Genomic DNA, 27,147 nt, shown 5'->3' with positions numbered 1-27,147 from the left:
GTAGGATTTAGAAAAAGAAATTTGTGGTAAAGGTAAAATGGAACTCACAGCTAGAAAACCTATACAGTTTTCAAGTAGAAAAGAATATTGTTGAATGTAGATTTGTATAATATTTTCTTCCCAACCTTACTGCATAAATCTAAGTAGGAAATAAAATGAAAAACTAAGAACATAGTTTAATACTTGGAGCTTGGTTGAATGAGATGATGTGTAAGTCTTCTTCCACCTCAGAAATTCTGTGATTTCTCCTCCAACCTTGGGGTAATTGCTGGTCTCTAAGGAGGCAATAATTAAAATTTTATGTCAATAGTTTTTGACTTAACTAGGGAGGGGCTGATTTTTCTACAATAATGTAGATTGCAACAGTATGTAGTTTAGTATCTATGTCTTGGAGATTTGATTGATTCAGAGAAATTAAATAACTTGCCTATAGTCACATAGTAAATATCAGAGGAGAAATCTGATTTCCAGAGTCCAAGTCTATTCACTGAGTCATCCTTTCATTGTAACAAAAAATTTGCTATATAAAATATAGGAATATAGAATGTTTCATATTTTATATGATATGTACATTATGTGAATATATACATATGCATATATACACATAGTGAGTATACATTTATATACAACTTGCATGTAGATGTATGTACATGCACATATGTTCTTGTTGTGGACAATTTCTAACAGAATGGATCTTTTTGTTATAAGCAGTCACCAATAATGTACTAGTTTCCAGGTAATGATCACATTATTTTGAATTAATACCTTAATTGTGTTGAAAGAGAACTACAGATACAAGTATTTTCTTTTTGTTATTATTTTTTAAATTTCCAATCACATATAGAAACCATTTTTAACATTTGTTTTCTAACTTTCTCTCTCCCTCTCTTCCTCCTTCCCCAAGACAGAAAATAATCTGACATATATCCATATTTATCAAATTGTGAAATAAGACACATATAATAGAAGACATTCATGAAGGAAATAAATTTTTAAAAAAATGGTATGCTTTAAGTGTGTTCAGACTCCATCAGTTCTTTCTTTCAGTGAATAGCATTTTTCATCATGGGTCCCTTAGAACTGTCTTTAATCTTTTCATTGCTAAAAAAGTTAAAGTCATTGATAGTTGATAATTATACATTATTGTTTTTACTGTGTACAACATTATTGTTCTGCAGGCTTCATTTTGTATCAGTTCATATACGTCTTTCAAGTTTTTTCTTAAGTCATCCTGTTCATTATTTCTTAAGCATAATAGTTTGCCATTATAAGTATATACCACAACTTGTTCAGTCATTTCCCAATTGGTGGACATCTCTGCAGTTTCCATTTCTTTAGAGCTGCTACAAATATTTTTGTTCCTTTCCCCCTTCCTTTGTTCTCTTTGGGATACAAGCCTAGTAGAGGTATTATTGGGTTAAAGGGTATTCAAGGTTTTATAGACCTTTAGGCGTGGTTGTAAATTGTTCTCCAAATGGTTATATCACTTGACAACTCCACCAGTAATGTATCAATGAACCAATTTTTCCACATCTCCTCCACATTTATTATTTTCCTTTTTTTGTCATATTGTCAGGTTGATAAATGTAGATATAAATGTGTCCTTAGAGGTTAGCAGTATAAACACCTCTTAAAAATCAGATAACACTCATGGAGAGGTTAAATGACTTGCCCAAAGTCACTCAGTTAGTAGAGGCAGAGTGAGGATTTAAGCCCAAACCTTTTAGATCCAAAGTCAGTTCCCTTTTTTCTGCAATACTCAATCTATGTTTAATTTGATTGTGGACACTTCAAAGGGGTCAAGAACAGAGGCGAAGAAAAATAATTTATAGAAACAATTTTCAGATGGAAAGAAATATTTTTGATACATCTCAAAAAGAAGAAACGAATATCTTGAGCATTCAATTTGAAAAAAAAATAAGCAGAGTGAGGTAAATTCAAGAGACTCACAAAGGAAGCAAATTAGACCAGGAGATCACAACTTAGATATAAGGTGATGCTGTTGACAAACTATCATTAGGGCACACCCTTTGATCTGCTATTCTAATTGCGACCATGGATATGTTGCTTTATTGCCTACCTTTTATAGGTTCTCTCTTAGAATCTAATTGTGAACTGTTCTTGGGGTCTATAGGAGACAACTTGATCCTAACTGTCCTCTCTGACCTCCCTAGTTCAGCATTGAAACCAACTGATCTCAATAACCACAGAGTAATACTAATTTATTCTCTCTCTCTCTCTCTCTCTCTCTCTCACACACACACACACACACACACACACACACACAGAAGTAAAAACAGAAGAAAGAAAAGAAAGTCACATTCTAAGTAGATTTTCTAGGTGTATCACTATAAATCTAGTACTGGGAAGAACCTGATCTGCTTTCATTTAGTCCATGTGAAGTTAGAAGCAAGTGAAACCTCTTGTAATTGCACTAATAATTCACAGTCACACTTGAAGTCAACCTTGTCTTTGGTCATTAGGATTGTTGGCAAAGAATTCATAGGTCTGGACCAGCTTGTACACAGGCTATCACTTGCCAGAGAGAATGGGGTAAAGGCTGTTTCTCAACAAGCTCTTGTAAATAAGATTCTTCAAGGAAGGAATAGAAAAATGGAGAGGGAGGCTAGCTAGATTGACCTGGGTTTGAATCCCAAAAGTCATACAGATTAGTTATGCAAACAGCAGTATGTCTCTTGGTCTAACTGATCCTCAGTTTTATCATCAACAAATTGGAAATAATAATACCTATCAGAGGTCCTGGGGCTTAGGGGAATGGCAGTTGGCCTCAGAGTCTAGAAGAACTGGGTTCAGGGTCATCTCATAGCTAATGGCTTTAGAAATTCTCCTATGAAAAACTCCTTGAAAGTAACAACCTTTAAGCAACTCTGTCAGTTATCTAGAATATGAATTTTCCAACAAATATTTATCTCTACCAGGACCCATTTTTCCTACTGGGTTTCCCTAACCCTAGCACTTTTCCTTATGCTGATAAAATCCTTGTTAGTCCAAACAAAAACAAATAGCTCTGAGAGGCCACTTTATAAGGTGATCATTAGGCTCATATGACATAATGTAGGTAAAAGTGGCCTGTGAATCACTAAATAAAGGTCAGTTTTGTTTATGGGAGACTCATTGGCAGCAAATTGTCTGCTTATTTTCAAGGCCATATTGAAAGAGTGGTTTTATGAACTGTGATATGAGAGAAGGCACATTAGTTCAATTCCTTGCCATGAGCAAATTTGGCCTGATCAAAGAGGAGTTTCCTGTAACTCAGCATGGATGACATTGACTAGGAGGAATTCTTCAGGTACCAATGGCAAGGAGTCTCTATGACTAAACAATGACATGGAGGAAGTGGCAATGGGAAGGGAGGCAGCCACTGAGCTGTCCTCTCATTTTACGTGGCTAGAATGAAGCTGACCAATCCTATAGCTGCCATATTGGACCACTCAAGAGATGAGATTGCCAAGTTGGCAGTTCTCCATCCATCTAGCCTTCCCTTGACCCCAGTCCAAGGGTCATCTGCTGCCTAGATGTGCTCTAGATTTCAAACATGCCTCAAGATCTATAGTAGATATCTTAATTGATTGTTTACCAGCAGAGGTGCCCAGAATAACCCCGGTGGGGAGTGGGGTGGGGAGTTACAGGATAGCCAAATGAGAATTAGGCAGTGAGCCGAAAGGGAATTTATTGCATGCTGGCCTCTTTTAATCTGGATTAACAAGGAAACATTACATGGAAATGCTGCCACAGACAGATGTTTGCCTTCTGATAACCTAATAAGACTCAGTGAGGACAGTACAAAAAGATCCAAATGACCAGAATGCATGAGGGAGAACATAAATAAAAGTGACTGATAGTTCGTAGTTTTAGCAAGACTGGATTTCAAACCTATCTCGAAGATGCCCTTATATCTGGAGCAAAAAGATGCCTTATTAAGATAACTAATTCATTTATCTAGGGAGCTTAGAACTAATTGCTAAGCGTTATATAGAGATTTAAGGTTTGCAAATCACTTTACCCATATTATCTCATTCCATGGTAGGTGCCGTGATTAACTTCATTTTCTAAATGAGGGAACTAAGGTTCAGAAAGGCTAAATGATTTGCCTAAGGTTCCACAGAAAATATATATCCAGGATCGGATTTTGAACTGTCTCCAAGTCCAGGTGTCTATGTACAGTGTTATCTAGCTGCCACTAGCTCATCTTCTTGAAAAGCATCATCTGTGTAATGGAGAAAGCTCTACATTTGGAATTAGGAAGATCCAAGTTCATATCCTTCCTCAATCACACTGCTGGGTGACTCTGTGTGAGCCTCAGTTATCTCTTCTGTAAAATGAAGCTAAAAATAGTATCTCCCTTGCCTGTTGTAAGGATTGAGTATGATAAGGTCCTATAAGGAGTTTTGCAAACCTTAAAGCACCCCAGAGATTTGAACTATGGTGATGATGCAATTTGTGGTGGTGGCATTTAGAAGATCCTAGGATGATTAACTTGAGAAATAAAAGGGACCTCAGAGGGACAGGTTGGTGGTTCAATGGAGTGTCAGGTCTGGTTAGAAAGACTCATCTTTATGAGTACAAATCTGACCTCAGACACTAGCTGTGTGACCCTGGGTAAGTCACTGAGCCCAGTTTGCTTCAGATTCCTCTGAAAAATGAGCTGGAGAACAATAGCAAGCCACTCTAGTATCTTTGCCAAGAAAATCCCAAATGGGGTCATAAGGCATTTAATCCTCATCTGAATTTCATACTAAATCCCTACCTTCCAACCCCATAAATGACATCTGATAATGGAAATAGAAAAAAAGGGCTCAGATTCCACCCCAAAGTCTGTATTCTTAGGTGCTATCCCCCCCTCCAAGTTTAGTTGTTTCTTCTAGTCAGCCTCTGTCTGAAATTATTCCCCCATTTCAGCAGGATGTGGAGTGTAACATACTCTATGTCCCTGGGAAGTGAGGCATCCATAATGCATGAATCTTTGGGAGGATCTGAGCCTTGGAATACACAATTACTTTCTGGATTAAAATGGAAAGATGCATATTTGGAAACAACTGAAAGTTTTCCTCACATCCCCCCAAAATAGTTGTTTGCCTTTCTAATTTCAATAAGTAACCTAAGGATTATAATTTTTCCCCCTTTTTCCTTATCTTCCAATTCCAGGGGTGAGGTCAGCATGTGGTAGCTTTATGGAAAATGTCATTAGAACCATTTCCTGTGGTTGCCCAGGAAGCAGACACTAGAATGATACTGCTGCTGCTGCTTTTGCCACAGAGATGGACCTGTCCCTCCATATGGGGCAAGTTGCTCTCTTCCATCTCTTTCTCCAGAGCACTCTGTGTTTCCTGGTTCTCCAAGTAGGAAAAGAGAGAGAAGGCAAGTGATCTCATTAGCATGAGAATAAAAGCTAAAAGTGGCTCTCTCTTTTCATTTTTTCACCTCCATCATTAAGAATGAATTCAGGTCTACACCAAGGAGCTCACACTGCCTGAGGCTTCCAGCAGGTCCTTGTTGTTAAGGCAAATGGGGGACTCACAGATGGAGGACCAGGGGCCAGTGTTTTCTAAAGAAGGCTGAGAAGTCCTGGGAGCAGCAAGCCCCAGGTGCCATTTTCACCATTTCCTTGTTTTCCCAATCTGTATTTAAGGAATAAGAAGCTCAGAAACTCCATAACAATGGAGGGCTTTAAAGTTTGCAAAGCACATTCTAAATATATATGTATTCATTTTTTTCTGCACAATAATCATATCCAGAAAGTGTGATTATTTTCTCTATTTTATAGATGAGGAAACTGAGGTAAATTACCTACTTAGGAACACACTACTGAAGTGTCTGAGGCAGATTTTAAACTCAGGTTTACACAACTTTGTCTAGTACTCAGTCTACTATTTTATATCATTGGAATTCTAATTTTTTCTTCTCTAATTCTTCATATTTGGAGACAAATTTAACTGTTTTATGTTGGTGTAATTTAGTCATTTTTCAGCTATTTCTGAGTCTGTGGGACCTGATTTGGAGTTTTCTTGGCAATGATACTAGAGTGGTTTGCCATTTCCCTCTCCAGCTCATTTAAAGTTAGAGAAACTGAGGCATATAGGGTTAAGCGACTTGTCTGGGGTCCCACAGCTAGTAGATATCAGAGGCCAGATTTGAACTTAGATGGATGAGTCTTCCTGATTCCAGTTCTGATACTCTATCCACCTGAACTATGTGTACTTCCCCTTTAATTACCCCCAAGTAAGAAGAGTAATGATGGTATTTTAAAAAGTACTGGATTTGGAGTAAAAAACAAAACAAAACTGAGTTCCAATGTGGATCTATTATATTCTAATTTTGTGACCTTGGATAAATCATGACTTCCCTGGAGCTCAGTTCCTTCTACTTTAAAATGAAGAAGTTGCATCAGATGGCCTCTGGAAAATTCTATGTCTTGTGAAAGGTTTCATGGGTAAATTCAAATCTGTCTTCTGACTTCCAATCATATATTCCTCCCATTGCATTCTGAAAGATGGGCAAGTAAACTGTGGTACATGAAAATGATAAAATCTTGCTATACTATAAGAAATTATGTAGGGGATGAATTTATAGAAATGCATGGAAAGATTGAGAAGAATTCATGCATAGTGAATTCAGCAGCGCCAAGAAGATAATATATACAAAAATAAAACAATTTAAATTGAAAGGACAAATGTCAAAAAAAATCAAAAGAGAATAAAAATAGTAAGGTCAAACATTACTCAAATAAAAGATGTGAGAGGGCAATTATACAGTGTCAAGTGGGATGTTTCTATAATAGCTAGCTTGACTAAGAATGGAGAATACCTTAGAAATAGATTTTCTAAATGTGTAAACTGAGGCACAGAGAAGTTATATGAATTGTTCAAAGTCACACATGGAATATACATAAATGAAAGAAAGAAAAGTGATTAAGTTATTCCAATAAACTAGGTATTGTGGTTAAGTGCTGAGGGTTTAAATACAAAAATCAAAATTGCCCTTACCCTCAAGCATTTTGAGTTTTTGCGGTGATGGCAATAATACTTATAATTGCATTAAGACCATCAAAGGGTGTTTGGAACAGAGAAGACACAGGAATGGTGATTGAAGCCATAGGGTACCTTATTGACTCATGCTTCTCAATAATACTAATTTTAATAATAACAAATAGATTTATATAGAATTTTAATAAAATATATTACATATACCATTTATTTTTATTCTTAAAAGAATCCCATTGAATATATCTTATTGTTATCTTTATTTTATAAATGAGGAAACTGAGGCTTAGAGGATTAGTGAGTTGCCCAGGAGTATACAGTTGGAAAGTATCTGAATCATGATTCAAACTCAGGTCATCCTAACTCAAGTCCAGAATTCTATCTTCAGTACCATCTAGCATTTACTACTCTCAGAACAAGTGATATATGAGAGGAGGGGTGTCGGAGAAGGGATAGTAACATCATACAAAGATGGTCAGGAAGAAATAGCCTGTGGAGTAAGTTTTTGTTGTCCTAGAAATGGTGAAGGCTCACCAGTAATAAACCGATTTTTCTAGGCAAAAGATGAACAGCCTCATGGAAGGTGAAAGTTTTAGTGCAGTCCAGAGTGTGACAAGAAGGTGTGTGTATGTGTGTGGGGGGGAGATTTAAACCCAGGTCCTCTGTCTTTAAGATCAGAATTTTTCTACTACCCTATGGTTCCTCCTAAAAGGTATCCTATTCCCCAAGGTCCTATTGTTTTGTTTTCCTGTGCATAGTTTTGAGTGAGCTCAGCTAAAATTCAGGAGAAATATTATAATGGAGATAGGCTGGAAAAACAAAACACAAAACAAAAGCCAGGATCCCAATCAGAGAATCAGAGATGCAAAGCTATAAGTGACCTTAGAACTCTTTTCATGAGCTATGAAATAAAGCAGTTCAAAGAAAAAATCAAAGAAAAAAATTAATAATTATGTGATAAAATATTTCCCTTTTCATGGCAGCAAAGAATTGGAAGCCAAGTAAATATTCACCATTGGAAGAATGGACAAGTAAATCGTGGTACATGAATATATTGAAATATTGCTATGCTGTAAGAAATGATGTAGGTGATGAACACAGAGATATATGGGAAAATATATGGAAAGAATGAATTCAGTAGAGCTAAGAAAACAGTATATACAATAACTAAAGCAATGGAAATGGAAAGAACAAATTCCAAAAAAATCAAAAGTTAATATAAAAATATTATAGTCAAGCATGCCTCAAATGAAAAGATAAGAAAGGATAAAGCCCCAACCTAGCTCTTCATGAAAGAGGAAGTCCACCAATGTTAGATATTTCATATATTTTTGGATTTTTTCAATATATTAATCAGTTGTGTTGGTTTTTTCCTTCTTACTGTCTCTCTCCCTTTTTTATTATTTGTCTTTTTAAAAACACTGTGATATAGAATGGCTCTTTGGAAGCAGTGTGAGGAATAGTAGGGATGACTGTGATATAAAAAAGACTTTAAAAAAAGTTATTTTCACTTCACAGCTGTATGATCCTGGGCAAGTCACTTGACCCCCATTGCCTAGCCCTTACCAACTCTTCTGCCTTGGAACCAATCCACAGTATTGACCCAAGACAGAAGGTAAGGGTTTTTAAAAAAAAGGTTATTTTAAAAAAGAAAGGATTGGGTAGATTACCTTTAGGATCTAGCTCTACATCTATGATTTTGTTAGCTAATCTCACCTTACATTTCATAAATGAGGAAAATGCAATCATAGCTATATAAAGAAGTTATCCTAGATTACACAGGTAGAAAACAACAGACAGGATTTGAATCTATGCTCTCTGAAAATAAATCAAACATCCTTTGTTACTTATTGCATTGTATCGGTTATGTCATAGGTTCCTTGAAATTCTTTCTAATATAGTGGCTCATAGTGAAAGCACAGCATAACTTATGGGGATACAAGTACATATTTTTTATCCCTTCTCCCCATATCGTTGTTATAGAGGGATTCACTCTATTTTTGGAATAATTTTTCTGTTAATAAAATGGTGATTTTTTCACATGGATAGGATCATATGCTTAAATCACCAGAGATCTCACAAGTTCCTCTATAGTGACCTCTTTTAATAAGAATAAAAAAAAAGAACCTGATCCCAGTGCCTTTGACAAGCTTTGGGAAACCAAGTTATGTGGCCTTTATGTATGTGATCTCTATAATGTAAAGACCACTTAAAATATATAGTATGGATAGATGTATGAGTCAGGTTAAGGTGAGAAGAGATATGGAAGTAACCAGCGGTAAGGGATTTTGGAGTCCAGGAAGTCAAGAACAAAGCTAGAACAGGAATGAAGATTGTCCATCCTAGACTAAGGAAGGAAGGAGGAAAGAAAGAGAGAGAGAGAGAGAGAGAGAGAGAGAGAGAGAGAGAGAGAGAGAGAGAGAGAGAGAGAGAGAGAGAGAGAGAGAGAGAGAGAGAGAGAGAGAGAGAGAGAGAGAGAGAGAGAGAGAGAGAGAGAGAGAGAGAGAGAGAGAGAGAGAGAGAGAGAGAGAGATACAGACTAAGGAAGGAAGGAAGGAAAGAAGGAAGGAAGGAAGGAAGGAAGGAAGGAAGGAAGGAAGGAAGGAAGGAAGGAAGGAAGGAAGGAAGGAAGGAAGGAAGGAAGGAAGGAAGGAAGGAAGGAAGGAAGGAAGGAAGGAAGAAAAAGGCCATGAGATCTTAACAATGGGAGAAAAGGGCCGAGGTGGCAGTGGGATATTCTGGTGTGAGGACACACATATAGTTGAATATTACAAGGCATAGAGGCTCTAAGTGTTAAGCTAATGACCTTAAAGAGGCAGCAGCTGAAGCATGGTTTGGGAGATTGGAAAGTCAGAAGCAGAACCAAGAGGGACAAGTAATTCTTAGCTTGCTCTCACCACCTTAGATCATTTGTCAAATGGTTGCACAAGCATCCATCATGCATGGCTAATAAAATGATCAAAATAGAAAGCATAAGAAATTAGGGAAGTTATACATATTGATTATGAGACAAATAATGCATAAGTAAAATGAGCACTTTGGGAAAAAGGGAAAACTAGGAGAGATAGGGCAATCTCAATGGGGAGTGACAACTCCATTCTTCATGGTCTTTATGATTGCAATGGTTGGGAATGTAGGATTATGTCAGGGGCTCGCTCCACATATTTCTGTAACATCAAGAGAGTCTTCTCCTTCCTTCAAAGATTTCTACTTGGCCCTCTCAACCAGAGCTCTCAAGTTTTTACATCATTCTTCTACATAAACAATTCAAGGTGTAGTAGACTCAGAAGTTTCTCAGCCAATCAGGACTCATCTACCTATTTACCTATATGCAATGCAGAATACAGTATTTCAAGGCTTTCATTTAAGGTGTTATTCGATCTGAATAAGAGAAGGAATTATAATTAAGACTTTTTTAAAATAGGAAAGAAATGAAAGCTGGGCTCAGCATTAAGGATAGATGATAGATAGATAGATAGATAGATAGATAGATAGATAGATAGATAGATAGATAGATAGATAGATAGATGGATGGATGGATAGATAGATGATGGACAGAGATGTTAGCAGATGATTGATAGATGGTAGATGATAGACAGATGGGGATAGATAAGATTTTTTAAAATACTTTAGTTTCATTCAGGAAGGCAAGTGATGTGAACTTTGCTCACTGAGATCTACAGGGAGCGAGAACTTTCTGGGCTGCATCTGTAAAGTGAGCATCTTGTCCTACCCTGAGCTCTGATTACTTCACTGAGTAGCACAGGTGCAATCTCAGCTGGAATGGTGCAGTTTGGAATAGATAAGTGCTAAAATTTGTCAACAATCTGGAGATATGTCAAGAAAAAGAAACTGAAGTGATTTGATGAAGGTAGGGATCAGATCGTAAACTAAGGGAAAAAAGGAAAAACAGATGCTCATCATTATAACTCCTTTCAAAAGAGGGAATAGTAAAGCTGCCAGCAGCAGTTATGTACTGTATATAGACCTAAACCTCAGGCTTTTTCTCTGTATTTTTCTCATTTTTTGGTGGGGGGGGGTGACTTTTTTCTGACTCGTCTATATGTTGAAACTTCTTTCCATTCCTGGGATAGGAGTACTGTCCTTAGCTTGAACTATATTGTCTATTCCAGTGTCTGGGTTCAACTCAGCTGGTTCACATCTTAGATTGAGCACTCAGCAGAGGTGATCCGGTTGGCCCACTTTGGGAAAGTTTGCAGCTGTTTCTTCCAAATACTGATTGAGTTGGATTTCTTTGTGTTCCACCTTCTCTAGCTGGACCTTTTGGGGTTGAGTTCTTTCCACTGCTGCTCAGCTTGGGCTCTGCTAACTGTACTGTGCTGGGCTGCATTCCTCCTACTGCTGCCTGTTTCTTCTCTTCCCTTTCTGAGGCTGGACTGTGCCTGGTTGGACTCCCTCTTTCTACCCTGAATGCTGGATGGCATTTTCCCCTCTTAACCCAGCCAGACCGGCACTCCTTGATGTCCTTCCATGCTATTCTATGCTGGAGCACTGCTTCCCCCTGTCTCCTGCTGATTCTGCTGCTGCAGGATGGATTTTGAAAGCATTCTTGTTTTAGTGTTGCTGTATGGATAATGGTTGACAAGTTTTGAGCATTCCTTACTCTGCCATCTTTGCTACCTTGTCCTAAACCTCAGAATATCATGAAGTAGATCATATCAATAGGACATATGATAAATCGAAGAATAGAGTTTCTCAGTCAAAAATTCTTTTCACCTGGTGGGTATTATGGGAATGGAAACTGAAGGAGCTTACATTATTTTTACAGTAATGATGTGAAACAAATTAAAAGAGCTTGTAAACCCTATGTAAGCATCCTTGGCAGCTGCATATTGACTTATATAATAACAAATTGACATTATCTGCTTTATTCTTTTTATTTCTTTGGTTAATTATTTCCCATAATATTTTAATCAAATTCAGGCCACAGTTGGAAGTGTTAGCTCTGTGTTTGACACTTCTGATTGATAATATTATCTCAGACTCATAATAAATGGATATGGAAGTAAGACATGGATGAAGCAAGTGATGATGCCTTAAAGGCAAATACAAAACCAAAAATGGTTTAGGTCTCTAAGTAGCAAGAAAGTGAAAAGACGAGAGGATGACCAAAAGGTACTAAGTCACCACCCAGTAACTGATTGAATAGAAAGATATTAAGAACCTAATATATTCAAGCCATTGTATTAGGTTCCAGGAGGGAAAGATGAAAAATCTGATCTGCTCTCAAATAGTGACATTCTACTAGGGAACTCTCCTTCCAATAGGGATGGCAGTTCTCTTTGTGAATCTGCTTTTGCCTAGGATATGATCTGAATTATTTTTGCTTGGGGTTATGAGGAAAGTGTAGGAACCAATCCAACAATTCACTTCAATTCAATAAACATGTATTAAGTATCTATTGTATATAAAATAGTATTTGGAAGTGAGAATACAAAGACCAGCATGAAATCATTCTAGCATTCAAGGAAATTGTATGATACTGGGGGTTGTCAGAGAAGCTACATCATGTATAAAAGTAAGTATAGTACAATATAATTGAAGAGGAAAACAGGATTCACAGTTAAGGAATCTAAGATAAATCGGAGTTATTGCCAAAACTTAAAATAATATAATTTTTTTTTTTGAAAATGAGGTGAGAAGATCCACCATTCCAATCATACAAGATGAGTTTTTTGGAATACACTGAGGGAGAAAATGGAATTCTGGGTTCTGGGAAACAAATATAGATATTTTTAATGCAATATGGAGTGCATAAAAATTAACAATTTTGAAATAACATTGGAAAGATAAGTTGGAGTGGGAGGAGGTTGCATGAAGAGGAAGAGAGGCCTGAACCAGAATTAAAAGTTTGTTTTATACCAGTCACTAAGGACTCACAGAAGATTTTTGAGCAGGAGATTCACATAGTGTGCTGGATATCTTAAGATTATTCAGGCAGTTATATAGAAAATGGATTAGATGTAAGAGAATTGAAACAGGACAAAAAAATAGGATGTTCTTACCATAATATATATGAGACTAGAAGACAGGACTTGGGCAGATCTAATTTTTTTTACAAGGAAGGAAATGAATGCAAGATAAATTATAGAATTACAGCGGTCAAAAATTGGGCAGCCAACTGACATTTGGAGGAAAGAATCCAAGTCAAGGAGTAAAGTCAAGTACAATTAATGAATTACTCCAGAGAAATTCCATGTGAACTAGAACAACCTCCAGGAATTGATGTAGAGTGAAAGGAGCAGAACCAGGAGAACATTGTACACAGAGACAGATACAGTATGGCACAATCAAACATAATAGACTTTTCTACCAGCAGCAATGCAATGATCCAGGACAATCCTGATGGACTTAGAAGAAAGATGCTCTCCATATCCAGAGAAAGAACTGTGGGAGCAGAAATGTAGAGGAAAAACATGTGATCAATTATGTGCTTCAATAGAGATGTGATTAGGGTTTTGATGTTAAAGGATCACTCTACTGAAAATATGAATAACATGGAAATAGTTTTGAACAATGATACATGTATAACCCAGTGGAACTGCTTGTCAACTTCAGAAGGGGGGAAGAAAGAGTGGGAAATGGGGATGGAATCATGAATCATGTAATCATAGAAAAATATTCTAAATAAACATTTAAAAAAAATTTTTTAAACCCTTACCTTCCATCTTGCAGTCAATACTTTGTATTGGCTCCAAGGCAGAAGAGTGATAAGGGCTAGGCAATGGGGGTTAAGTGACTTGCCCAGGGTCACATAGCTAGGAAGTATCTGAGGCCAGATTTGAATCTAGGGCCTCCCGTCTCTAGGACTGGCTCTCAATCCACTGAGCTACCCAGCTGCCCCCTAAATAAACATTTTTAATGAATTACTCAGAAGTGTCTAACCCAAGTGAATAGGACATTAGAAGTACCCACTACAAATATCAGGAAATTTAAATGAAAGATGTATGTTGACAGGTGGTAGAAAGTCAGAGTCATTTGGAAAAGTTTGAGTTTGAGACCAGCCATTGTAATAAAAGCTAATTATTAATTACCAGCTATCAATAGAGGGGCATATAGGCGGCACAGTATATAAAGCATTAAACTTGGAGTAAGCATGTACTGAGCTCAAATCTAGCCTCAGAAACTTATTAGTTACGTGCTACTGGGCAAGTCACCTAACATCTCTGTGTCTCAGTTTCTTCTTCTATAAGATGGAGATCATGGCTCCCACCTCTTAGAGTTGTTATGAACATATAATATTTATAAAATATTTTAGAAACTTTATAAAATTACATAAAACCAGATATTAGTTTTAAATGAATTATTTGATACTTAGTGGACATTTGACAAAATGGGTCTAGAGTTCAAAAGATATGCATGTCTATATATACATATACATACACACATATAGAAAGAAGGAAGAAAGAAAAAGAACAAGAACTTTGGTGCTATGTAACTGACTGAAAATCTATTTTAGCTTTCTAAAGCTTAATTTCTTCTCTTCTAAAATGAACAGAATAATATGTATATCATCTACCTTACAGATTCTTCTAAAGAAGTTTGATAACAAAAGGAGCTCCACGTGTGTAAAAAGTATATAAATGATAATTATCATTATTATTATTTTTAATAGCAAGCTATGATGAACAGGTCATTTCTTGGTTGGTTAATTTAATGACAATAATTTTTTTTTCTTTCTTCTGTATTCATAGTAGCTGAACATAGAGTCAGAACTCTTGTTGATTTTAACCAATGGCGACAATAAGTTAAGAGCAAAATCTTAAGGGTTTCTACAATTGTTTGTTTATTAGAAATGAGAGGAGGAAATTAAAACCAAAAATCAACATGGTCTTCAATTTTTCTGTCCTTAAAGCATTTTGTTGCTTTCCTCCACTTGGTTCTATTAACATAAAATTCCACCATTATCTATTTAGACCTAGAAAAAAATTCAGAAAGTATCTAGTTTATCCCTCTAATTTTATGATTCAAAAAAGCCACCTGGGATTTATTGTTCCCCTCTACTTTAGAGATCTCTGTCCTTCCTCTATTCCCTACCTTTCTGTGAAATGTTTAGCCCCCTGTCCTTGGTTTTATCAATTAAAATGCCTCTTCTGTTTATTCTCCCTATTCCACATCTGCTCAAGTATAGACACTTAACCAAAAACAGAATTATCTGGCTCTGAATATTTCTCTGAAAACAAGATGTCCTATTTTCTCAAATGGCACCATATCAGTGGAGTGACCCCATTGACCTTCCTCTACTCAATAAAAATTTGCAAATCAACTATTTAGAATTATAGTCATTTAGTGTGACTTTTAAATTTTAAAACATGTAAAAGCTAGAAATCAATAAAACCACATTTAACATTGACATTTTTCATTTAAAGCTCTTCTCTCTCTTCTTTTTAATTTCTTCTTCATGTTAAGGAAGGTATTTTAGGAATAGTGCCTTTAAGAAGGGATTATGGAAAGGGAAAGGGTGAGAAACTTGATTAAACTAACAGGCTTTCAATGTTGTTCTTTTTTTCTTTAGTTTTTAGTTGTCTTTTTTTTTTGTGAAGGACGGCAAAGACAAATAGCAGGTACTTTGAAGTTTTATAGTCAGGAAGCAATAAAACACATTAGTGAACATAGAAATTTTAAGAGATTTTTAAAAGGAAACATCTGTCAAAATCTCTGCATATATATGTTAATTTCCAGGATTAACGTTTGGCCATTATACCCTACTATATGAGGAAGTGAAATCATTGAAGCAAAGAAGAAAATAAACATATGTAGATATATGTACATATACATACATATATATTTCCTGAAAATGAGAATTTTTAACAAATGGGTGTCAACCAGTCATAATGAAGTAGAGTCTTCATTCAAAATCAGTTTATACTATATTTTTACTTTAAAGCATAACATGTGTTTATCAAAAAATATTAAAAATATCTAACACTGACACTCCTCACTAGGATGGGGCAAGAAGGTTTTTATTACACGTTGCCATAGTTGGGGAGTATTGAGAACACTAGAACATTGCTTAGCATGTAGTTGGCAAGAAAACTAGAAAATTACTACATAACGGGTCAGAGTAAGCTCCTTTCCTATATTTTGTCCCATGTCAGTTTCCTGTAATTTATGCAGCTTGCCCCATGAAAAAAGAAATGATGGTAAATTCTGTATTGAATATCAACAGAAAGATATTGAGTTAGAAGGGAACTTAAAAGTTCATTTAGTTCACCTCCATAGTTTAACAAATGAGGGACCTGGACCAGAAAGACTGACTCCAGAGGAAGTAAGTGATTGACAGGATTCAAACTCAGATCCCATTCCTCTAGTATTCTTTCATGGCTCTTTTCATATACCAAGGCTTCTGTATGACAATTTACTTCACAGATTTCTCAGGCTACAAGCAGCATATAAGGCCTTACATATTTGGAAGCTAAATAAGAGACCATCTGACCAGGGAAATTTTATAATTTATATATATATATATATATATATATTTACATATAAATATATATATATATAAATATAATAATATACTCACATTCGACTGTGAGTAAAGAGCATTATTAAGTTTCAGGTAATAGTTTTGATTACAATACCAAGAAGTTTATATTTCAAAGCAACTATCATTCTAAAGTAGGCTAATTAATTCAATAATGTTTTCTTATATTATTTACTCAGGGTAGTTTGGGAATATTTATTTATTTATGAGAAAATAGCATATAAAAATGAAAAGAATCTTAGTACATATTAAAATATTGTGTCATCCTTCAATCTTGGTATTTATCTGACACTAAGATCTCTTATAACAGTGTCCTAGTATACTTATTGAGGAAGTCACAGAATATTCCCTGCAAAAAGAAAAAAGCTGGTCCCAGAATTAGAGAATCAAGGGGACTGGATTATGTGGGGGGAAAGATATCTGGGAATTTTAATGTATCAATCAAATTTATTATTTTTTAAAAATTTGTGACACACCAATATTGGCCCTAAGCTGTACCCTGGCAGAAAAGCTCATCTTTGTAAGACTAGTGATTCTGTGTGATTTTGAATTGTAGAACTCTTTATCTCTTAAGAATCAGAATGAGCCACAACACCCTTCCCCCACAGATTTCATTGAGAGCCAAGGTAAGAATCCTGTTGACTCTGATCCTGGCAAAGGCTGCAACCACAACAGAATACCTTGATAACAGGACAGGAAGCACAACTCCCTTCAGCCTCCATACCTTCACCTACACCTTCAGCATCTGTTGCCAGCTGGGGCAGATCTGACCTTGAGGCTCATTAATACTCCATCAACCTAATCTAGTCAATCAGCAGAGCAGAGAAGAAGCCCCTTCAGGACAGAATAGCCGAAACCCACAGATCCAGCAAACAACCAGAGGAACAAGATTATAGTCAATGGCAGAGGGGAAAGAAGGGAAAAAAAAATTTGAGCAAATGACAGAAAAATAAAAAAGAAATAATTGACAGTTTCCATGAAGGTAATGAACAAAGAGTAAAGGGAACAAAGGAGAACCAAAGAACACCAAGAAAAAACACAGAAACTCTAGCAAATTGAACTCAGGCTTTAGACAAACTCAAAACACAATTCAAAAATAAAATTAATAGAGACTAAAGACAATTGGGAAAAGAACTTAAAAAACAAAATAACTCATTTGGAAACAGAGGCATGTGAACTAAAACAAGAAAATGGTGTCTTGAAAGCCAGAAATGACCAGCTTGAAAACAAGGCAAATAAAGTGAAATGTAACCTACAAAAAAAAAAAAAACAGACCAGAAGGAGATGGATGACCAAAAAGCCAGGTATTAAATTCAGTTTTTAAAAATTAGAATCAAACAACTAGGAGCAAATAACTTCACAAGGCAGCAAGAGTCTATAAAACAAAATCAAAAGAATGAAAAAAATTGAGGAAAATATGAAATACCTTATTGATAAAACTACAGATCTGGAAAATAGATCCAGAAAAGATAACTTTAAGAATTATTGCACTCCCAGAAAATCAAGACAGAAGAAAAAGCCTGGGCATCATTCTATAGAAAATTATCCAACAAAACTGGCCCAACATTCTTGAACAAAAGGGTAAAGTGGAGAGTGAAAGAATCCACAGATCACTTCCTGCCTGTAATCCCCAATTGACAATGGCCAAGAATGTTATAGTCAAATTCAAGAACTACAAGATCCAGGAAAAGATACTACAAGCTGCTAAGAAGAAACCATTCAGATATCATGGAACCACAGTTAGGATAGCACAGGACCTGGCTTCATTCACACTGAAGGACCAGAAGGCAAGGAATATGATATTCTCAAAAGCAAGGGACCTGGGTCTACAACCAAGAATCAACTACCTTACAAAATTGACTATATTCTTGCAGGGGAAATTGTGATCATTTAATAAAATAGAAGACTTTAAGCATTCTTAAAGAAAAAGACCTGACAAACAGAAAAATTGATATATAAACACAGAAATCAAAAGAATTACCAAATGGCAATTAAGAAAGGGAAACAAACAAACAAGAAACTTTTATTTGTGACCCAATAAGATCAAATGATTTGTATTCCTATAAGAAAAAAATTATATTAGTAACTCTTAAAAATTGTTATTATTATCAGGATAGCTAGCCGTATACTTGGAAGGAATAGTGACAAACTGTATAGGATTAACTGTCAAATATGTATATATATGATATATATGTACTAGAGGTAAAAAAGAGAATAATACTAAGAGAAATGGGAAAAGAGATAAAATGGGGTAAAGAAATATTTCATAAAGAAGTACATGGGGGAGGGGGAAAAACAATACAATAGAAGAGTGAAATAGGTTGGAGAGAGTCTCCTAGAAAATTTTAATCATTAAAATGGGAAGGGTCAGAAAGGTTCAAATGAAAGGAAAACCTCCAACTCCAAACTCAGTCATCATCATCTTCATCATCATTAACATCAAGATCATCATCAAGATAAACATCATCAACATCATCATCAACAACAATATCATCAATATGATAAACTATTACATCATCAATATCATCAATGTCATCATCATATATGTCATCAATGTCATCAACATCAACATTTAACTATCCATCTTTTCCTGCTGCAGGAAAGATTTTTGCTGGGTGGTCTAACCTAATAGCATACTATGCAGAGTACTGAATGAGAGCCATAAGACCTAAACTCTAGGCTTGAGTGCCACTATGTGTCCTTTGGGGATAAAAAGAAAGCCTTCTTTTTCCTGGACTCAGTTTCCTCATTTATGTATGAGTGAAGCTTACCCAGACTCTGCATTAAGTTAATCAATTAAATCAAAGAATAAACCAGATGTAAACAAGAAAAAAATGTTTTCTTTTTGGAAAACTTTAATTAATTTAGAATATTTTCCCATGGTTACAAGATTCATGTTCTTTCCCTCCCCTCCACACAATCCCATCCCATATCTGATACACAGTTCCACTGGGTTTTACATGTGTCCTTAATGAAGACCTATTTCCACATTCATACTTGCACTAGGATGATCATTTAGAGTTTATATCCCCAATCCTATCCCCATCAACCCTCGTGATCAAGCAAATGTGTTTCTTCTGTGTTTCTATTCCCACAGTTCTTCCTATGAATAAGGATAGTGTTCTTTCTTATAAGTCCCTCAGAATTGTTCTGGATCATTGCACTACTGCTAGTAGAGAGGTCCATTACATTCGATTGTACCACAGTATATCTGTCTCTGTTTATAATGTTCTCCTGGTTCTGCTCCTTTCATTCTGCATTAATTCCTGGAGGACATTCTAGTTCACATGAAATTCCTCTAGTTCATTATTCCTTTTAGAACCATAGTATTCCATCACCAACAGGTAACACAATTTGTTCATCCATTCCCCAATCAAGGGACATCCCCTCATTTTCTAATATTTTGCCACCAAAGAGAGTATGGCTATAAATATTTTTTTTTGTATAAGTCTTTTTCCTCATCTCTTTGGAGTATAAACCCAGCAGTGGTATGGCAGGCAGTCATTTAGTGCCTTCAGGCACAGTTCCAAATTACCATCAAGAATGGTTAGATCAATGCACAACTCCACTAACAGTATATTATTGTCCCAATTTTGCAATATCCCCTCCAACCTTTATTACTTTCCTTTACTTTCATGTTAGCCAATCTGCTAGGTGTGAGGTAATTGTTTTGATTTTCAATTATCTGATTATAAGAGATTTAAAACATCTTTTCATGTGTTTATTGATAATTTTGATTTCTTTACCTGAACATTGCCTATTCATGTCCCTTGCCCATTTATCAATTGGAGAATGGCTTGATTTTTTTGTACAATTGATTTAGCTCCTTATAAATTTGAGTAATTAGACCTCTGTCAGAGGTTTGTGTTATGAAGATTTTTCCCCCAATTTGTTGCCTCCCTTCTAAATTTGGTTGCATTGGTTTTGTTTATACAGAAATTTTTTTAATTTAATGTAATAAAATTATTTATTTATTTTACATTCTGTAATTTTTTCTAACTCTTACTTGGTCTTAAAATATTTCATTTCCCTGTAATCTGAAAAGCATACTTTTCTTTGTTCACCTAATTTACTTATAATTTCCTTCTTTATATTAAAGTCATTCACACATTCAGGAATTTATCTTGGTGTACAGTGTAAGATGTTTATCTAAACCTAATCTCTTCCATACTGTTTTCCATGCAGTTTTTTTTATCAGATAGTGTATTTTTGCCCCAAAAGTGGGGATCTTTGGGTTTATCATAGACTGTCTTGCTGAGGTCATTTATCCCAAGTCTATTCCAGTGATCCTCCCTTCTGCCTCTTAGCCAGTACCATATTGTTTTGATGACCACTACTTTATAGTACAGTTTAAGGTCTGGTACTGCTAGGCAATCTTCGTTCACATTTTTCCTGCATTAGTTCCCTTGACATTCTTGATCTTTTGTTCTTCCAAATGAACTTTGTTATAGTGTTTTTTTTTAATTCATTAAAAAATTCTTTGTAGTTTGATGGGTATGGCACTGAATAAGTATATTAATTTGGGTAGGATTGTCATTTTTATTATGTTAGCTCATCTTATGATGAGCAATTAATGTTTTTGCAGTTCTTTAGATCCAGTTTTAATTGTGTAGAAAGTGTTTTGTAGTTGTGTTCATATAATTCCCATGTTTGTCTTGGCAGATAGATTCCTAAGCATTTTACATCATCTAGGGTGATTTTAAATGGAGTTTCTCTTTCTAGCCCTTGCTGCCAGGATGTGTTGAAATATATAAAAATGCTGATGATTTATGTGGGTTTATTTTTTATCCTGCAACCTTTCTAAAGTTGTTGATTATTTTCACTACCTTCTCAGTTGATTCCCTAGGATTCTTTAAGTAGACCATCATATATATCATCTCCAAAGAGTGATAGCTTGTTTTCCTCATTGCCTGTTTTAATAACTTCAATTTCTTTTTCCTTCTCTAATTGCTAGCACTAATGTTTCTAGTACCATGTTAAATAATAGGGGTAATAATAACCATCCTTGTTTCACTACTGATCTTATTGGGAAGGTTTCTTATTTATCCCTATTGTGGATGATGCTTGTTGATGGTTTTAAATATATACCATTTATTAGTTTTAGGAAAGGTCCTTATATTTCTATACATTCTAATGGTCAATTATATGCATGGTTTTCCTAATATTGGATAATTCTTTCATTCCTGGTATAAATCCCACAAGAACATAATGACTAACCCTTGTGATCACTTGCTGAAGTCTTTTTGCTAGTATTCTATTTAAGATTTTTGCATCTATGCAACATCTCTAAGAAGATTAGTTTATAGATTTTTTTCCCTCTGTTTTTGGTCTGCCTGACTTTGGAACCAGCACCATATTTGTACCATAAAAGGAATTTGGTAGAACCCTTTCTTTGCTTATTAAGTCAAATAGTTTGTGTAATATCGGGATTAGTTGTTTTTTGAATGTTTGATAGAATTCATTTGTGAATCCATCTGGACCTGGGGATTTTTTTCTTAGGGAGTTCTTTGATGGCTTGTTCAATTTCTTTTTCTGATATGGAATTATTTAAATATTCTATTTATTCTTCTCTTAATCTACACAATTTGTATTTTTGTAAATATTGATCCATGTCATCTAGATTGCCATATTTATTGCCATATAAGTAGGCAAAATAGTTTTTAATGATTGCCTTAATTTCCTCTTCAATAGAGGTGAGGTCTCCCTTTTCATCTTTGATACTGTTAATTTGGTTTTCTTTTTCCCTTTTTAAAATTAGATTAACCAGTATTTTGTCTGTTTTATTTGTTTTTTTTTAATGTACCAACTTCTAGTCTTATTTATTAATTCAATAGTTTTTTCACTTTTGCTTTTATTAATTTCTCCTTTACTTTTTAAGATTTCTAATTTAGTTTTTATTAGGGATTTTTAATTTGTTCACTTTCTTGTTTTTTAATTTGCAAGCCCAAATCATTGACCTCTGCCCTCTCTAATTTGTTAAGATATGCACTCAAGTATTAAATTGTCCCCTGAGTACTGCTTTCGCTGCGTCCCATAGATTTTGATAGGATTTCTTGTCATTGACATTCTCTTCAATGAAATTATTAATTGTTTCTATGATTTGTTCTTTGACTAACATTTGGGAGAATCATACTATTTAATTTCCAATTAATTTTTGATTTGCCTCTTCATGTACATTTACTAATTATTATTTTATTGCATTATTATCTAAAAAGGTTGCATTTATTATTTCTGCTTTTTCACACTTGTCTGCCATGTTTTTATGAGCTGGCACTTGATCAGTCTTTGTGAATATACCATGTGCTAATGAAAAGAAGGTGTATTCTTTTTTTCCCTATTTCTCTTTTTCCACATATTTATTAACTCTAATTTTTCTACAATTTCATTCACATCTCTTACTTTTTTCTTTATTTTTTGGATTGATTTATCTAGATATGATAGAGGAAGCTTCAGGTCTCCCACTAGCATTGTTTTACTACATATTTGTTCCTTAAGCTCTGCTAGTTTATCCTTTACAAATTTGGATACTATACCATTTGGTGCATACATATTAAGTTCTGATATTTCCTCATTGTCTATACTGCCTCTTTTCATGATGTGGGTGAATTCATATCATTCACATTCAGAGTTATGATTACCACCTGTGTATTCTCCAACATTTTGAAATCCTCTTCTAGTCCTACACTTTCTTCTTTCACTATTTCCTTCTACACCAGTGGTTTGCTTTTAATCAATCCCACTAATCCCCACCGTTGTTGTTTTATTTACCTTTCTTCCCCCTCACTTTATTCTTTTTAATATTTTAAAATCCTTACTTCTGTCATGGAATCAATACTATGTATTGGTTCCAAGGCAGGGCTAGGCAATGAGTTAAGTGACTTGCCCAGGGGTACACAGCTAGGAAGTGTAAGATTTGAACCCATGACTTCCCATCTCTAGGCCTGGCTCTCAATCCACTGAGCTACTCAGCTTCCCCCACCTCCTCCCTTTAGAACTTAAGTTTTTTGATGGAAAAAAATAATATGCTTATTGGAGAGATGAAGAAATACAAACTTTGGAGTTTTTTAATTTTTTAGAAGATTAAAGAACAATATTAAAATGTGCTAATTAATAGATCAGTGTCAACCTGAAAGGCAATTCTTAGTGCTATGCAGAAGTTTTCATTTTCTGGCTCTTTTGTTTAAGAGATTATCTGTGACTTGCATGAATATATCCAAAGAATGGTTGTCAAATTGACAAGAGAACACAAATCTAAGAGAGATAGTTTATATATTGGTTGTCAAAATCAATATTCCAAAATTTGACAGGTTAGGACCAAGGGTCAAATATAGCAAGTTTAAAATTAATAGAGATACATGTAAGGCCCTACAGGAAAAAAAAAAGAATCAGAATGATGTGTGGTCTTAGAGTAGATATCAGTAAAATCCACAAGTTAATGTCTGTTATGTACCAGGTACTGACTAGGAGTAAAAAGGGAGGCAAAAAAATCATCCTTGTTCTCAATATGCTCATGGTCTAAGAAAGTTCAACACTAAAACAACTATGTCCAGATAGAATATTTACCATACAAATTGGAGATAATTTCAAGTAGAAAGCATAAGCATTAAAAAGCATCAGAAGAGACTTACAGAATTTGGTATTTTAACAACCTGCAAAGAAGCCAAGTAATCAAAGAGATAGAGTTAGGGAGGGAGGGAGAGAGAGAGAGAGAGAGAAATCAAGGCATTGAGTCAGCCAGTGAAAACTCATAGAATCAGGATGTGAATGTCTTGAATGAGGAACAGAAAAGAAGCCAGTGGTATTCATCTCAGTGTATGTGTAGGAAAATAAGGCATATGAATACAGGAAAGGTAAGAAGGTCTAATTCATAAAAAAGCTTTAAAGGTAAAAAAAAATTCATTTTTAATTTTAGAATTAAGAGGTGGTCACGGAACTTTAAAGAGTGATTAGAGTAAAGGACCGAGGACAAAATCTTGTCCTCAAGAAGCACCTACAATTTGTGGCTGAAAACAACAAGAAATCCCAGCAAAAAACACTCAGGAGTGGTCAGATATGTAGGAAGAGAAATGCTTTGTATGTTTCAGACAAAAGACTATGAAGAAAACCTAAATAAAATAGAATGATAATAACAGCTAATATTTTTGTGCTAACTATAAGCCAGATACTATACTAAGTGCTTTATACTTATTTCATTTTATTTTCATAACAGTGATTGGAGTAGGTGCTATTATTATCTCCAATTAAGAGTTGAGGAAACTGAGGCAAAAAGGAGTTAAGTAATTTTTCCAGGGTCACATAAGTAGTAAATGTCTGAGTCTAGATTTGAATCATGTTCCTCTGGATTCCAGGCCCACTGCTCCTCTTAGCTGACTCAAGTATCAAGAATCAGAGGTGAACAACAGTGTCTAGGCAGAGAAGTGAAGGATAAGTACTGAGAAAAAGCCATTAGGCTTAGCAATTAAGTGATCACTGAAAACTTTGTAGAGAGAAGTTTCTGTTGAATGATGTGGTCTGAAACCAGATTGCCATGAGTTAAAAAGAAAGATGAGAAAGGAATTGGATGACATTGTAGAAAGCCTCCCAAGACTTTTAGCCACTAAGGGGAGGAGCGATATGGGGCACAAGCTAGAAAGAATGGCTCAGTGAGGTTTTTATTGATTATTGGGGAAACACAAGTGTTTTTTGGTTTTTTTTTTTTGCACTATGTAATCATGCAGTAGACAAGGAGAGATTGAAGATAAAGGACAGAGTATAGACATAGCGATCTACTTGAAAAGATGTGAAAGGATCGATCATTTGTGAACATAGAACGTCTCCTTTTTCAAGGAGAAATACAGAGATGGAGGAGATAGTTATAGAAATAATCATCTTAATGATGAATTGTGAAGAGAAGACAAGAAAAACCTCTCAGCAAATGGTCTCAATCTTTTAACATAATTTATAGGATGCATAAATATGTGTCTCATTACCCAAATCCCCTCACTGGGTTTGACATAGTCTGGTTTTGAATTTGTAAAGCAACCCTTTAAGTTATATCCTAGTGATTCTTGTCATCCTAACACACATTTCCTAGGGAAACTCAAAAACTATAGATCATGTTTAGATCTCTACTGATTTTGACTGAAGGTTCTTATTCAAACTCTCAAGTTAATAATGTCTATCCGATATATACTAATATTTATTTCACTAATCAGAAAGAAGGCAAGGAAATAGTTTCCTCATTTTTACATGAGAATAATAGCGGCACCTACTTCACTGTGTTTGAGAATAAAAGGAGATAGTTTCATTGTGAAGAGTAGTGCCCTTCCTCAGTGAAGAGAACATGGTCATACCCTTGACATTGTAGTAACTTTAATTCCTCTACATCGTTATCAAACAATTCCTCAATCCATCCTTCTCCTCTCCCATTCCAAAAATTCAACCAAGCACCATTTAACCCTTCAATGGTGTCCTCTACATATTTCCCTTCTTTGCCTTTCTACTCCTTCTACCTGCTATCTATTAATGAAAATTGACTCCCCAACAATGACACAGCCTCCCTGGCCACCCTTTCCAGTTCTGGCTGCATCTTCATTCATTCTCCTTAGTTGGTGCTGAAATACTTCTTGCTTACCATTTAGTAACCTCTCTTCTTTTGATATTCATTATTCACATTGGTGTTGGATCTACCAACCAATCAAAATCATTGTAACTATTGTCAATAGATCACCTCCGGGAGGTCACCACACTTCCTTCTACAATGTCTTCCATACTTGGCTTTTGCCACTCCTCCTCCTACTCCTTCAGGTTCAAGAACTTGGAGACATCTCTGATCCTCTCTGTTTCTCAGCCCCTAAGTCCAAGTTGTTGCTAAGACCTTTCAATTTCACCTCTTACAAAATCTTTTGAATACCTTCATTTTCTCTGATACTGCTTTCCTTCTAATGTAAACTGTTATCACTTCATGCCTGGACCATTATAACTGCCTGCTTATGGGTCTGCCCACCTCAAATCTCTCCCAAGTCCAACCTCCGTTCAGATTTTAAAGTAATTTTCCTTTCCTTTATCCTTTACAGTGAAGATCCAGTTATGTCACTCTATCAATAATACCCAGTGCCTCCCTCTTACCTCTAGAATCAAATACAAAATCCCCTGTTTGGCATTCAAAGGCCTTTAAAACAGTTCCCTCCTACCTTTCTAGCCTTCTTATACCTTACTATCAAACACATACTCTTTGATTTATTGACATTGGCTTTTTTGGGGAAAAAATACTCTATCTTTTGGCTCCAAGCATTTTCTCTGGCTCCAGGCATTTTCTCATGCACACAAAACTCTCCCTCTTCTACTTACCTACTGACCTCCCTGCCCTATTTTAAGTCCCAAATAAAATTCCTTCTTCTACTGGAAGCCTTTCTCTAATGTCTGTTAATTCTTGTGAATTTTCTCTTTTAATGGTTTCCTACTAATCCCTTTTATATATTTGTATGTCATTTCCCCCAGTAGTTTGTGAGCTTGCTGCAAAGTATGGATTATCTTTTCCCTTTTTTCTTTTAGTATCTCAGCACTTTAGTACATAGAATGTAGAAGGTGTTTAATAAATGTGATTGATCAGTGGTAGCACTTTGTAATCTCTTCAATTTTGTAAATGTGACCCTCCATGAT

The 27,147-nt window shown here is 35.3% G+C and overlaps 1 long non-coding RNA gene across 1 annotated transcript in view; it reads left to right on the top strand.

Annotated features, from left to right (window-relative positions):
• The first annotated feature begins 2,232 nt into the window (after window positions 1–2,232).
• The window catches only part of LOC130454666 (uncharacterized), a 39,948-nt gene continuing 15,033 nt past the window's right edge, over window positions 2,233–27,147 (top strand). The window contains exon 1 of the long non-coding RNA XR_008912482.1: window positions 2,233–3,573. This is a non-coding gene — a long non-coding RNA (uncharacterized LOC130454666). The remainder of the gene's footprint in view (window positions 3,574–27,147) is intronic.

This window comes from Monodelphis domestica, chromosome 5, assembly GCF_027887165.1.
Source record: "Monodelphis domestica isolate mMonDom1 chromosome 5, mMonDom1.pri, whole genome shotgun sequence".
In the NCBI taxonomy this organism is placed as follows: Eukaryota; Metazoa; Chordata; class Mammalia; order Didelphimorphia; family Didelphidae; genus Monodelphis; species Monodelphis domestica.
The sequence above is the reverse complement of the archived record's forward strand: the minus strand, read 5'-3'. Positions and strand labels throughout refer to the sequence as shown.